A 14,644-nucleotide genomic window follows, 5' to 3' on the forward strand; every position below is an offset into this window, starting at 1 on the left:
TTTGCAGTCAGCTTCCCGCTCAGGGTCACAAGACCCTGGGCAAAAACATCGACTGTTTTCCCTGGGAAAGAAAACTCACCAGTCCAGGTTCCTGATGTCACTTTGTAGGGCTCCCCTGGGACTGTCAGGGCAGCACAAGTATGACGGAGGGGGAGATCCTGTCTGGGACTTATCCTTCGATGTTCGGATTTTTTGCAATCCGCTGCCTGCTCAGGGCCACGGCAACCTGAGCAAAAACATCGGCTGTTTACCCTGGGAAAGGAAACTCACCAGTCCAGGTTCCTGATGTCAGTATGTAGGGCTCCTCTGGGACTGTCAGGGCAGCCCAAGTACGAGTTCGGGGCAGCTCCCGTCTGGGACTTATCCTTCGATGTTCAGATTTTTTGCAGTCAGCTTCCCGCTCAGGGTCACAGGAACCTGAGCAAAAACATCGGCTTTTTCCCTGGGAAAGAAAACTCACCAGTCCAGGTTCCTGATGTCAGTATGTAGGGCTCCTCTGGGACTGTCAAGGCAGCACATGTATTAGGTGGATGCAGCTTCTCTATGGGGCCCATCCTTCGATGTTCGGATTTTTTGCAATCAGCTGCCTCCTCAGTGCCACAGGACCCTGAGCAAAAACATCGGCTGTTTTCCCTGGGAAAGAAAACTCACCAGTCCAGGATCCTGATGTCAGTTTGTATAGCTCCTCTGGGACTGTAGTGGCAGCACAAGTATGAGGTGGGGGCAGACCTGGTCTGGGACACATCCTTCGATATTAGGATTTTTTGCAGTCAGCTGCTGGTTCAGAGCCACAGGGCCCTGTGCACAAACATCGGCTGTTTTCCCTGGGAAAGAAAACTCACCAGTCCAGGTTCCTGATGTCAGTATGTAGGGCTCCTCTGGGACTGTCAGGGCATCACAAGTATGTGGTGGGGGCAGCTCCGGTCTGGGACTTATCCTCTGATGTTCGGATTTTTGCAGTCAGCTTCCCGCTCAGGGTCACAGGTCCCTGAGCAAAAACATTGGCTGTGTTCCCTGGGAAATAAAACTCACCAGTCCAAGTTCCTGCTGTCAGTTTGTATGACTCCTCTGGGACTGTCAGCGCAGCACAAGTATGAGGTGGAGGCAACTTCTGTATGTGGCCCATCCTTCGATGTTCGGCTTTTTTGCAGTCAGCTTCCCAGTGACGGCCACAGGGCCCTGAGAAGAAACATCGGCTGTTTTCCCTGGGAAAGAAAACTCACCTGTCCAAGTTCCTGATGTCAGTATGTAGGGATCCTCTTGGACTGTCAGGGCAGCACAAGTATGAGGTGGGGGCAGCTCCGGTCTGAGACTTATCCTTCAATGTTCTGATTTTTTGCAGTCAGGTTCCCGCTCAGAGTCACAGGACACTGAGGAAAAACATCGACTGTTTTCCCTGGTAAAGAAAACTCACAAGTCAAGGTTCCTGATGTCAGTATGTAGGGCTCCTCCGGGACTGTCAGGGCAACACAAATATGCGGTGTAGGCAGCTTCTCTATGTGGCCCATCCTTCGATGTTCAGATTTTTTGAAATCACCTGCCTGCTCAGTGCCACAGGAACCTGAGCAGAAACATTGGCTGATTTCCCTGGGAAAGAAAACTCACAAGTCCAGGATCCTGATGTCAGTTTGTAGGGCTCGTCTGGGACTGTCAGGGCAGCACAAGTATGAGGTGGGGGCAGCTCCAGTCTGGTACACATCCTTCGATATTTGGATATCTTGCAGTCAGCTGCTGGTTCAGAGCCACAGGGCCCTTAGCACAAACATCGGCTGTTTTCCCTGGGAAAGAAAACTCACCAGTCCAGGTTCGTGATGTAAGTTTGTAGGGCTCCTCTGGCACTGTCAGGGCAGCACAAGTATGAGGTTGGGGCAGCTTCTGAATATAGCCCATCCTTCGATGTTCGGATTTTTTTCAGTCAGCTTCCCACTCGGGGCCAGAGAGCCCTGAGAAGAAACATCGGCTGTTTGCCCTGGGAAAGAAAACTCACCAGTCCAGGTTCCTGATGCCAGTTTGTAGGGCTCCTCTTGGACTGTCAGGGCAGCACAAGTATGAGGTAGGGGCAGCTCCGGTCTGGGACTCATCCTTCAATATTTGGATTTTTTGCAGTCAGCTTCCCGCTCAGGGTCACAAGACCCTGGGCAAAAACATCGACTGTTTTCCCTGGGAAAGAAAACTCAGCAGTCCACGTTCCTGATGTCAGTATGTAGGGCTCCTCTGGGACTGTCAGGGCAGCACAAGTATGAGGTGGGGGCAGCTTCTGTATGTGGCCCATCCTTCGATGTTCGGATTTTTTTCAGTCAGCTTGCCACTCAGGGCCAGAGAGCCCTGAGCAGAAACATCGGCTGTTTGCCCTGGGAAAGAAAACTCACCAGTCCAGGTTCCTGATGTCACTTTGTAGGGCTCCCCTGGGACTGTCAGGGCAGCACAAGTATGACGGAGGGGGAGATCCTGTCTGGGACTTATCCTTCGATGTTCGGATATTTTGCAGTCAGCTTCCCGCTCAGGGTCACAGGACCGTGAGCAAAATCTTCGGCTGTTTTACCTGGGAAAGAAAACTCACCAGTCCAGGTTCCTGATGTCAGTTTGTAGGGCTCCTCTGGGACTGTCAGGGCAGCACAAGTATGAGGTGGAGGCAGCTCCGGTCTGGGACACATCCTTCGACTTTTGGACTTTTGCAGTCTGCTTCTGGTTCAGAGCCACAGGGCCCTGAGAAGAAACATCGTATGTTTTCCCTGGGAAAGAAACTCACCAGTCCAGGTTCCTGATGTCAGTTTGTAGGGCTCCTCTGGTACTGTCAGGGCAGCACAAGTATGAGGCGGAGCAGATCCTGACTGGGACTTATCCTTCGATGTTCAGATATTTTGCCATCAGCTTCCCGCTCAGGGCCACAGCGACCTGAGCAAAAACATCCGCTGTTTTCCCTGGGAAAGAAAACTCACCAGTCCCGGTTCCTGATGTCAGTATGTAGGGCTCCTCTGGGACTCTGAGGGCAGCACAAGTATGAGGTGGGGGCATCTCCGGTCTGGGACTTATCCTTCAATGTTCGGATATTTTGCACTCAGCTTCCCACTCAGGGTCAAAGCACCCAGAGCAAAAACATCGTCATTTTTCCCGGGGAAAGAAAACTCACCAGTCCAGGTTCCTGATGTCAGTATGTAGGGCTCCTCTGTGACTGTTAGGGCAGCAAAAGTATGAGGTGGAGGCAGCTTCTGTACGTGGCCCATCCTTCGATGTTCGGATTTTTTGCAGTCAGCTGCCTCCTTTTGCCACAGGACCCTGAGCAGAAACATCGGCTGTTTTCCCTGGGAAAGAAAACTCACCAGTTTAGGATCCTGATGTCAGTTTGTAGGGCTCCTCTGGGACTGTCAGGGCAGCACAAGTATGAGGTGGGGGCAGCTGCGGTCTGGGACACATCCTTCGATATTAGAATTTTTTGCACTCAGCTGCTGATTTAGAGCCAAAGGGCCCTGAGCACAAACTTTGGCTGTTTTCCCTGGGAAAGAAAACTCACCAGTCCAGGTTCCTGATGTCAGTATGTAGGGCTCCTCTGGGAGTGTCAGGGCAGCACAATTATGAGGTGGGGGCAGCCTCGGTCTGGGACACATCCTTCCATATTTGGATTTTTTGCAGTCAGCTTCCTGCTCAGGGCCACAAGACCCTGAGCAGAAATATCGGCTGTTTTCCCTGAGAAAAACAACTCCCCGGTCCAGGTTCCTGATGTAAGTTTGTAGGGCTCCTCTGGTACTGTCAGGGCAGCACAAGAATTAGGTGGGGGCAGCCCCGGTCCGGGACACATCCTTCGATATTCGGATATTTTGAAGTCAGCTACCGTCTCAGAGTCACAGGGCCCTCTGCAAAAACATCAGCTGTTTTCCCTGGGAAAGAAAACTCACCAGTCCAGGTTCCTGATGTCATTAAGTAGGTCTCCTCTGGGACTGTCCGGGCAGCACAGGTATGACGGAGGGGCAGATCCTGTCTGGGACTTATCCTTCGATGTTCGTATTTTTTGCAATCAGCTTCCCGGTCAGGGCAACAGGGCCCTGAGAAGAAACATCCGCTAATTTCCCTGGGAAAGTAAACTCACCAGTCCAGGTTCCTCATGTCAGTTTGTAGGGCTCCTCTGGGACTGTAAGTGCAGCACCAGTATGACGGTGGGGAAGATCCTGTCTGGGACTTATCCTTCGACGGTCGGATTTTTTGCAGTCAGCTTCCCGCTCAGGGTCAGAGGACTCTGAGCAAAAACATTGGCTGTTTTCCCTGGGAAAGAAAACTCACCAGTCCAGGCTCCTGATGTCAGTATGTAGGGCTCCTCTGGGACTGTCAGGGTAGCACAAGTATGAGGTGGGGTCAGATCCGGTCTGGGTCTTATCCTTCGATGTTCGGATTTTTTGCAGCCAGCTTGCAGCTCAGGGTCACTGGACCCTGAGCAAAAACATCAGCTGTTTTTCCTGGGAAAGAAAACTCACCAGTCCAGGATCCTGATGTCAGTTTGTAGGGCTCCTCTGGGACTTTCAGGGCAGCAAAACTATGAGGTGTAGGAAGCTTCTCTATGGGGCCCATTCGTCGATGTTCGGATTTTTTGCAATCAGCGGTCTGCTCAGTGCCACAGGACCCTGAGCAGAAACATCGGCTGTTTTCCCTGGAAAAGAAAACTCACCAGTCCAGGATCCTGATATCAGTTTGTAGGGCTCCTCTGGGACTGTCAGGGCAGCACAAGTATGAGGTGGGGGCAGCTCCGGTCTGGGACACATCATTCGATATTAGGATTTTTTGCAGTCAGCTTCCCACTCAGTTCCACAGGGCCCTGAGAAGAAACATCGGCTGTTTTCCCTGGGAAAGAAAACTCACCAGTCCAGGTTCCTGATGTCAGTAAGTAGGGCTCCTATGGGACTGTCAGGGCAGCACAAGTATTAGGTGGGGGCAGCTCCAGTCTGGGATACATCCTTCGATGTTCGGATTTTTTGCAGTCAGCTGCTGGTTCAGAGCCACAGGGCCCTGAGCACAAACATCGGCTGTTTTCCCTGGGAAAGAAAATTCACCAGTCCAGGTTCCTGATGTCAGTTTGTAGGGCTCCTCTGGGACTGTGAGGCCAGAACAAGTATGAGGTGGGGGCAGATCCTATCTGGGACTTTACCTTCGATGTTCGGATTTCTTGCAATCAGCTCCCGCTCAGTGTCACACAACCCTGAGCAAAAACATCGGCTGTTTTCCCTGGGAAAGAAAACTCACCCTTCCAGGTTCCTGATGTTAGTATGAAGGGCTCCCCTGGGACTGTCAGGGCAGCCCAAGTATGAGGTGGGGGAAGGTCCTTTCTGGGACTTATCCTTCGATGTTCATATTTTTTGCAGTCAGTTTCCCGCTCAGCGTCACAGCAACCTGAGCAAAAACATCGGCTGTTTTCCCTGGGAAAGAAAACTCACCAGTCCAGGTTCCTGATGTAAGTTTGTAGGGCTCCTCTGGTACTGTCAGGCAGCACAAGTATGAGGCGGGGGCAGCTCCGGTCTGTGACTTATCCTTCGATGTTCGGATTTTTTGCAGTCATCTTCCCGCTCAGGGTCACAGGACCCTGAGCCAAAACATCGGCTGTTTTCCCTGGGAAAGAAAACTCACCAGTCCAGGTTCCTGATGTCAGTTTGTAGGGCTCCTCTGGGACTGTCAGGAAAACACAAGTATGAGGTGCGGGCAGCTCCGGTCTGGGAAACATCCTTCGATGTTCGGATTTTTTGCAGACAGCTGCTGGTTCAGAGCCACAGGGCCCTGAGCACAAACATCGGCTGTTTTCCCTGGGAAAGAAAACTCACCAGTCCAGGTTCCTGATGTCAGTATGTAAGGCTCCTCTGGGACTGTCAGGGCAGCACAAGTATGACGTGGGGGCAGCTCCGGTCTGGGAGTTATCCTTCGATGTTCGGATTTTTTGCCATCAGCTTCCCGCTCAGGGCCACAGCGACGTGAGCAAAAACATCGGCTGTTTTCCCTGGGAAAGAAAACTCACAAGTCTAGGTTCCGGATGTCAGTATGTAGGGCTCCTCTGGGACTGTCAAGGCAGCACAAGTATGAGGTGGAGGCAGCTTCTGTATGGGGCCCATCCTTCGATGTTCGGAGATTTGCAGTCAGCTTCCCGCTCAGGGTCTCAGGGCCCTGTGGAAAAACATCAGGTGTTTTCCCTGGGAAAGAAAACTCACCAGTCCAGGTTCCTGATGTAAGTTTGTAGAGCTCCTCTGGTACTGTCAGGCAGCACAAGTATGAGGTGGGGCAGCTCCGGTCTGTGACTTATCCTTCGATGTTCGGATTTTTTGCAGTCAGCTTCCCGCTCAGGGTCACAGGACCCTGAGCAAAAACATCGGCTGTTTTCCCTGGGAAAGAAAACTCAATCTTCCAGGTTCCTGATGTCAGTATGAAGGGCTCCCCTGGTACTGTCAGGGCAGCACAAGTATGAGGTGGGGGCAGCCCCGGTCTGGGACACATCCTTCGATGTTCATATTTTTTGCAATCAGTTTCCCGCTCAGGGTCACAGGACCCTGAGCAAAAACATCGGCTGTTTTCCCTGAGAAAAAAACTCAACGGTCCAGGTTCCTGATGTAAGTTTGTAGGGCTCCTCTGGTACTTTCAGGGCAGCACAAGAATTAGGTGGGGGCAGCTCCGGTCCGGGACACATCCTTCGATGTTCGGATATTTTGAAGTCAGCTGCCGGCACAGAGTCACAGGGCCCTGAGCAAAAACATCAGCTGTTTTCCCTGGGAAAGGAAACGCACCAGTCCAGGATCCTGATGTAATTTTTTGGGCTCCCCTGGGACTGTTAGGGCAGCACAAGTATTAGGTGGGGGAAGATCCTTTCTGGGACTTATCCTTCGATGTTCAGATTTTTTGAAATATGCTTCCACTCAGGGCCGCAGCGACCTGAGCAAAAACTTCGGCTCTTTCCCCTGGGAAAGAAAACTCACCAGCCTAGGTTCCTGATTTCAGTTTGTAGGGCTCCTCTGGGATTGTCGGGGCAGCACAAGTATGAGGTGGGGGCAGCTCCGGTCTGGGACGCATCCTTCTATATTCGGATTTTTTGCAGTCAGCGACCTGCTCAGACCCACAGGGCCCTGAGCACAAACATCGGCTGTTTTCCCTGGGAAAGGCAACTCACCAGTCCAGGTTCCTGATGTCAGTTTGTAGGCCTACCCTGGGACTGTTAGGGCAGCACAAGTATTAGGTGGGCTCAGATCCTGTCTGGGAATAATCCTTCGATATTTGGATTTTTTGCAGTCAGATTCCCACTCATGGCCACAGCGCCCTGAGCAAAAACATCGGCTGTTTTCCTTGGGAAAGAAAACTCACCAGTCCAGGTTCCTGATGTCAGTTTTTAGGGCTCCCCTTGGACTGTCAGGGCAGCACAAGTATGAGGTTGAGGCAGCTTCTGTATGGGGCCCATCCTTCGATGTTCGGATTTTTTGCAGTCAGCTTCCCGCTCAAGGCTAGAGGGCCCTGAGCACATACATCGGCTGTTTTCCCTGGGAAAGAAAACTCACCAGTCCAGGTTCCTGATGTCAGTTTGTAGGGCTCCTCTGGGACTGTCAGGGCAGCACACGTTTGTTCTCATGGCCTGGTGGCCCTGAGCGGGCAGGCGATTGCAAGAAATCCGAACATCAACAGATAAGTCCGAGGGAGGAGCTTCCCCCACCTTATACTTGTGGTGCCCTGACAGTCCCAGGGGTGCCCTACAAACTGACATCAGGAACCTGGAGTGGTGAGTTTTCTGTCCTGGGAAAGAGCCGGAGTTTGAGCTTAGGGTCCTGTGGCTGTGAGCAGGAATCTGATTGCAAAAAATCCGAACATCGAAGGATTTTTACATTTTTTTTGTTTTGTTTTAGGCCCAAAAAAGCATACATTTTAAACAGGACCTTCCTCAAAATCAAGTGTTTCAATAAACCCCAAAAACTCTAACATATTTCAAATAACTAATAAAAGGCCAATAAATATAAAACAATTTTCGGCAACCCACAACTGTCTAGAACTATCTATAATTAACCATCTTTAAAAAAACCCAAAAAATGCTCCTTACCACCTCAACAATACATCACCAGCAACACCAACCAAGTCAAAATACTTTAACTCCCATCCAAAAAATGCTCTATAAACTGAAACGGTAAAATTCATCTACAAAACCCACTCACCCTTCAACAACCTCCTCTAACCTATACACAAATTTAAAATAAATAGGAATTAACTATAAACTATCATACCTTAAATAACTCCACCATTAAACACTACTGTACCAAACTTATTAAAACTCCAATACAAACTAAAATCAAAAACCACAAAATAAGACACTACTGTTAATATTACCAATGTATTTTTCCTCCATTCCTCTAACAACTAAATACAAACCTCAATTTACCTTCCCTTGAAAAACATACAATACACCTACAACCAACTACCCCAAAAATAAAAACACAGTCCTACCATCTAGCATAAATTCCTCCAAATGAAACTTAAAAAATCAAACTCCAAATCATCTCTAATAATCCAACAACATTAGATGAAAAGTATAACAAAAATATTTTTAAAAATCATCCAAATTCTTCTAGAACACTAATATACCACAAAAAAAAAAGCAAAATCAAAAAGCATGCTTTAAAGATCCAGTTCCTAAAAATAAAATAACGAAAGAAACATCAAATTCCCACCAATTTCATCAAAAAAAGTCAGAATGGCTCCATGAGCCATCAAAAATACCACAACCTATAATAAAATGCCAAACCACCTCAAACACAAACAATAAAACACAGCCCCTCTTACCATGGTATTATTTTAATACTAGGATTAAAATACACATTCTATACAAAAATGTCCTCTACCCTGCCATCAATTCCACATAAAACAAATAAATTAACTCTTATCATACAGGACATCCATATCAAAAATCTCAATTGCCCTAAAACCTTGAAAATAATTACGAATTAACCCCAAAATAAAAACTTTAATCTCTAACAAAAGAAACCCAAAAACAAACAACACAAACTAAAAATATACCACCATAGAACCAACTACCAGCAAAAAAAATCCCACACTACACTCTTTTCACTAGCAGTTGTTAGTGAGACACATCACAAAAATGAAACAAAATTAAAAAACAGCCCACAGAAACCAAAACACATATAGAAAACAAATCACAAAACCCACTACAAAAAGTCCAACCAGCTTACTAAACTTCAAACCATACAACAGACCCTGAAAGCTACTAAAAATGAAAACCATACTTCTACACTAACTCAAAGAGTAACCAGTACTGTGCTAAGTTAACTTTAAAAACCAAAGTAATAAATGATATTAAAAAAATCTAAGCCACTAGACAATAAAAAGATAAGTACCCAAATAAAAAACTACCTAAAAAATCCATAATGTAAACACACAAGTTCCTAAAAAAAACCCACTAGTAAAAAACAACCAACAAATACATCAAACTTAAACAAAAACCCTAATAAATAAACTTACGTACAAAAAAAATTATTCCTAACTCAATAAAGCCATAATGCCTCAAACCATAAAAATACAACCACCTAGAAATAAACACATTGCCAAAAGATAAATGTAACCATAAACAGTAACTCCCAAATTACCGGTAACAAAAAAACATCCACGACAATTAAACAAACCAAATGAATAAAATATCTATAGGAGAATTAACAAGAAAGCAATTATGAATATTAAAAAAAAAACCCAAAAACTTACTTATTAACTACAGGACACTCCCTCAAACCCACAAAAACAAACACTACATACTCACACTAATAAAAGCCACCACAGCCTGATTAAAAACCATCCCTGTACCTCATGCTACGACCCATAAAAACCATTGTAAGCCTTAAAAAAACATATCCTTTAAGAACATAACGACAATTATATTTTTATAATATAAAGATAAGTAAAAAATCCAACATATCACACCAAAAAAAAAAAATCCAACAACAAACTCAATTCAACAAAACCCCTTGTCATCAGCACCTGAACCAAGAACCGTAACAACCAACAAGTACACCATGACCCTTCTCATACACCAGCTACGAACAAAAGAAAACGATCCAATAAGCTCCTCAAAACCAACACAGCAAGGAACTCTGGAAAATGAAAACCCGCGCTCCCGGCACCCGGCGGGGCATGGCTCCCGGCAGGAAAGCGGCTCCTCGGGCAGGCAGAAGCAGTGCCGCGCCGGGAGACCCCCGCCCGCTCTCCCCGGCCCGGCGGGGCCGGCACCGGGCCCGGGGGGCCCCGGCGGCGCCCGAGCCCCACGCCCGGAGCGGACGGAGCGGCCGGCACCGGCGCAGCGCCCGCGCCGCCTGCCCCGCCCGCCGGCCCGGCCAAAGCTCCCCTCGGCTCCGCACGGCTCGCACCGGCGCGGCTCCGGCAGTCCCGCGGCAGCCCAGCCGCGCCAATTCCCCTCCCGCCTCGGCCATCCCCAGCCACTGCCAGCGGGGCTCCCGCGCCGGACCCTTCGCTGCCGGGCCTGGGGCAGAAGAAGCGCCCCAAATGCAGCGGCACAGCCCCATGCCCACCCTGCCAGCGCTGCCACAGCTGCGCCTCCCTTCCTTTGAAGCCCTGAAACTGACGCCACGCTCGGGCGCTCACTTCATTTCAACAAGGGCAAAGAAATGTGGACTCCCCTTCCATCGCATCCCCTAGAAGAGCAGAACAGAAGGAGCTTGCCTCAAATGATGGCAAAAGGCAGAATTTTACCTCAATCCAAACCCCTTAAAAGGAGGGACAACAGGGCAGCCCCCTCATTTCAACCTCAGGATGACGAAATTTAAAAGGGAAAGGAGAAAAGTCCCCGCTACAAAGGCGCACCGGCTCACCTGTTTGGCCGCTGCTTCTCGGCACAAAGGTTTGTCCCTCGGCTCCTCCTTCGAACAATGCTCCACGTACCCAAGTAATCCCCCAGACCCTTTCCGAAGCACTCACCGTCCCTCCATGAGACAGCCCTGAAAGCCCCCCTATAAACTCCTCCAGCAGCTCCATGCAAAACCCATGTGAGGAAAACCCCCTAAATCAGCCCCCATAGGAGTCACCCCCTCCTCCTCATCCTCACAGATCGCACCTGGGGCTGCTCTGAGCCCTCATCATCCTTACAGTACACACCTGGGGCTGCTATGAGCCCTCCTTATCCTCACAGCTCACACCTGGGGCTGCTCTGAGCCCTCCTCATCCTCACAGCTCACACCTGACGCTGTTGCCACCCTCCAACAGCGTCTCTCTCTCTCCAGGACAAAGCCCACTTCTCACAGACACAGATCAAACAGAAATCTGCTACGGGTGTTGGCTTTTCTTAATCCATCTGGTTACACAATTAAAACACATCCATGCATTGATGGTCATTGAGAGAAAGCTTTCCCCTGGAGAAAATAGTCCTTTTGCTACACCTTCGGAAAAAGCAGAATCGGCACCAACTCCTAAGACCCCTTCCGAGGAACCCAGCCCTCCCTGGGACACCCAAAGCAGCAGACCTCGGAAAAGGAGGGGAAAAGTCAAGCTTGGAGTGGAAAAAGAGGACAGAAGTACAGCAGCCTTTAAAAATGCCTGCATGGAGCAATAGTGGGAACCAGTCCCATTTCTTCTTTCCTTGCTTTCTGTGATGACATAAATAGGAAGTAAAAACAATTTAAACAAAAGGCAGAGCTAGGATTTTACAGGTCTTCATTTTGGCAGGCTGCATGACAAACACCTCTTCCGGGACTGCAACGCCTTTTGGGGAACGGCAGAGAACACTGGCAAAAGGTGCCGGAGAGCCATTTCTGTTCCCTTCAGCCCCTGCAGCTGCTCTGGTGGTTTCAGGGAACTTGCTTGGTTCATTCCTAGAGAAAAAGGCTAGGGCATGATCTTCAAAACTACTGCCCATCCCCAGTCAGAGTTTCCTACATTCCTGGGTACAAAGGAGCAGATAGAGAGAGGACTTCTTTCCAAATGAGATTGGCAATAGATTCCTATTCTTTACTCACACATCTGAAAAGGAAACACTTGCCAGGTTTTAGTATTATAAACAAACACCTCCCTGTGAATTTTGGGGCAGCTTTGGGTCCCTCTGCAAAACGGCAGGCAGCGTGAACCCCCTCATTAACGACCCACACACTCCCCCACAGGGCCCTGAGCAAAAACTCCGGCTCTTTTCCCTGGAAAAGAAAACTCACCAGTCCAGCTTCCTGATGCCACAGCGCCCTGAGCACAAACATTGGCTGTTTTTCCCTGGGAAACAAAACTCACCATTCAAGGTTCCTGATGTCAGTTTGTAGGGCTCCTCTGGTACTGCCAAGGCAGCACAAGTATGAGGTGGGGGCAGCTCCGGTCTGGGACACATCCTTTGATGTTCGGATTTTTTGCAATCAGCTGCCTGCACAGGGCCACAGCGACCTGAGCAAAAACATCGGCTGTTTTCCCTGGGAAAGAAAACTCACCAGTCCTGGATCCTGATGTCAGATTGTAGGGCTCCTCTGGGACTGTCAGGGCAGCACAAGTATGAGGTGGGGGCAGCTCCGGTCTGGGACACATCCTTCGATATTAGGATTTTTTGCAGTCAGCTGCTGGTTCAGAGCCACAGCGACCTGAGCACAAACATCGGCTGTTTTCCCTGGGAAAGAAAACTCACCAGTCCAGGTTCCTGATGTCAGTATGTAGGGCTCCTCTGGGACTGTCAGGGCAGCACAAGTATGAGACGGAGGCAGCTTCTGTATGGGGCCCATCCTTCGATGTTCGGATTTTTTGCAGTCAGCTTCCCGCTCAGGGCCACAGGGCCCTCTGAAAAAACATCAGGCGTTTTCCCTGGGAAAGAAAACTCACCAGTCCAGGTTCCTGATGTAGGTTTGTAGGGCTCCTCTGGTACTGTCAGGGCAGCACATGTATGAGGTGGGGGAAGATCCTTTCTGGGACTTATCCTTCGATGTTCGGATTTTTTGCAGTCAGCTTCCCGCTCAGGGCCACAGCGAGCTGAGCAAAAACATCGGCTGTTTTCCCTGGGAAAGAAAACTCACAATTCAAGGTACCTGATGTCAGTTTGTAGGGCTCCCCTGGGACTTTCAGGGCAGCGCAAGTATGAGGTGGAGGCACCTTCTCTATGGAGCCCATCCTTCGATGTTCGGATTTTTTGCAGTCAGCTGCCTGCTCAGGGCACCAGGACCCTGAGCAGAAACATCGGCTGTTTTCCCTGGGAAAGAAAACTCACCATTCAAGGTACCTGATGTCAGTATGTAGGGCTCCCCTGGGACTGTCAGGGCAGCACAAATATGAGACGGAGGCAGCTTCTGTATGGGGCCCATCCTTCGATGTTCGGATTTTTTGCAGTCAGCTTCCCGCTCAGGGCCACAGGGCCCTCTGCAAAAACATCAGGTGTTTTCTCTGGGAAAGAAAACACACCAATCCAGGTTCCTGATGTCAGTTTTTTAGGGCTCCCCTGGGACTGTCAGTGCAGCACAAGTATGACGGAGGGGCAGATCCTGTCTAGGATTTATCCTTCGATGTTCGGATTTTTTGCAATCACCTTCCCGCTCAGGGCCACAGCACCCTGAGCACAAACATCGGCTGTTTTACCTGGGAAAGAAAACTCACCAGTCCAGGTTCCTGATGTCAGTTTGTAGGGCTCCTCTGGTACTGCCAGGGCAGAATAAGTATGAGGTGGGGGCAGCTCCGGTCTGGGACACATCCTTCGATGTTCGGATATTTTGAAGTCAGCTGCCGGCTCAGAGCCAGAGGACCCTGAGTAAAAACATCAGCTGTTTTCCCTGGGAAAGAAAACTCACCAGTCCAGGTTCCTGATGTCTGTTTGTAAGGCTCCCCGGGGACTGTCAGGGCAGCAAATGTATGGGGTGGAGGCAGCTTCTCTATGTGTCCCATCCTTCGATGTTCGGATTTTTTGCAATCAGCTGCCTGCTCAGGGCCACAGGACCCTGAGCAGAAACATCGGCTGTTTTCCCTGGAAAACAAAACTCACCAGTCCAGGATCCTGATGTCAGTTTGTAGGGCTCCTCTGGTACTGCCAAGGCAGCACAAGTATGAGGTGGGGGCAGCTCCGGTCTGGGACACATTCTGCGATGTTCGGATTTTTTGCAATCAGCTGCCTGCTCAGGGCCACAGGACCCTGAGCAGAAACATCGGCTGTTTTCCCTGGGAAAGAAAACTCACCAGTCCAGGTTCCTGATGTCAGTATGTAGGGCTCCTCTGGGACTGTCAAGGCAGCACACGTATTAGGTGGGGGAAGATCCTGTCTGGAACTTATCCTTCGATGTTCGGATTTTTTGCAACAAGCTGCCTGCTCAGGGCCACAGGACCCTGAGCAGAAACATCGGCTGTTTTCCCTGGAAAACAAAACTCACCAGTCCAGGTTCCTGATGTCAGTTTGTAGGGCTCCCCTGGGACTGTCAGGGCAGCACAAGTGTGAGGTGGAGGCACCATCTCTATGGAGCCCATCCTTCGATGTTCGGATTTTTTGCAGTCAGCTGCCTGCTCAGGGCACAAGGACCCTGAGCAGAAACATCGGCTGTTTTCCCTGGGAAAGAAAACTCACCAGTCCAGAATCCTGATGTCAGTTTGTAGGGCTCCTCTGGGACTGTCAGGGCAGCACAACTATGAGGTGGGGGCAGCTCTGGTGTGGGACACATCCTTCGATATTAGGATT

Source organism: Taeniopygia guttata, chromosome 5 (genome assembly GCF_048771995.1).
Source record: "Taeniopygia guttata chromosome 5, bTaeGut7.mat, whole genome shotgun sequence".
Taxonomy (NCBI): Eukaryota; Metazoa; Chordata; class Aves; order Passeriformes; family Estrildidae; genus Taeniopygia; species Taeniopygia guttata.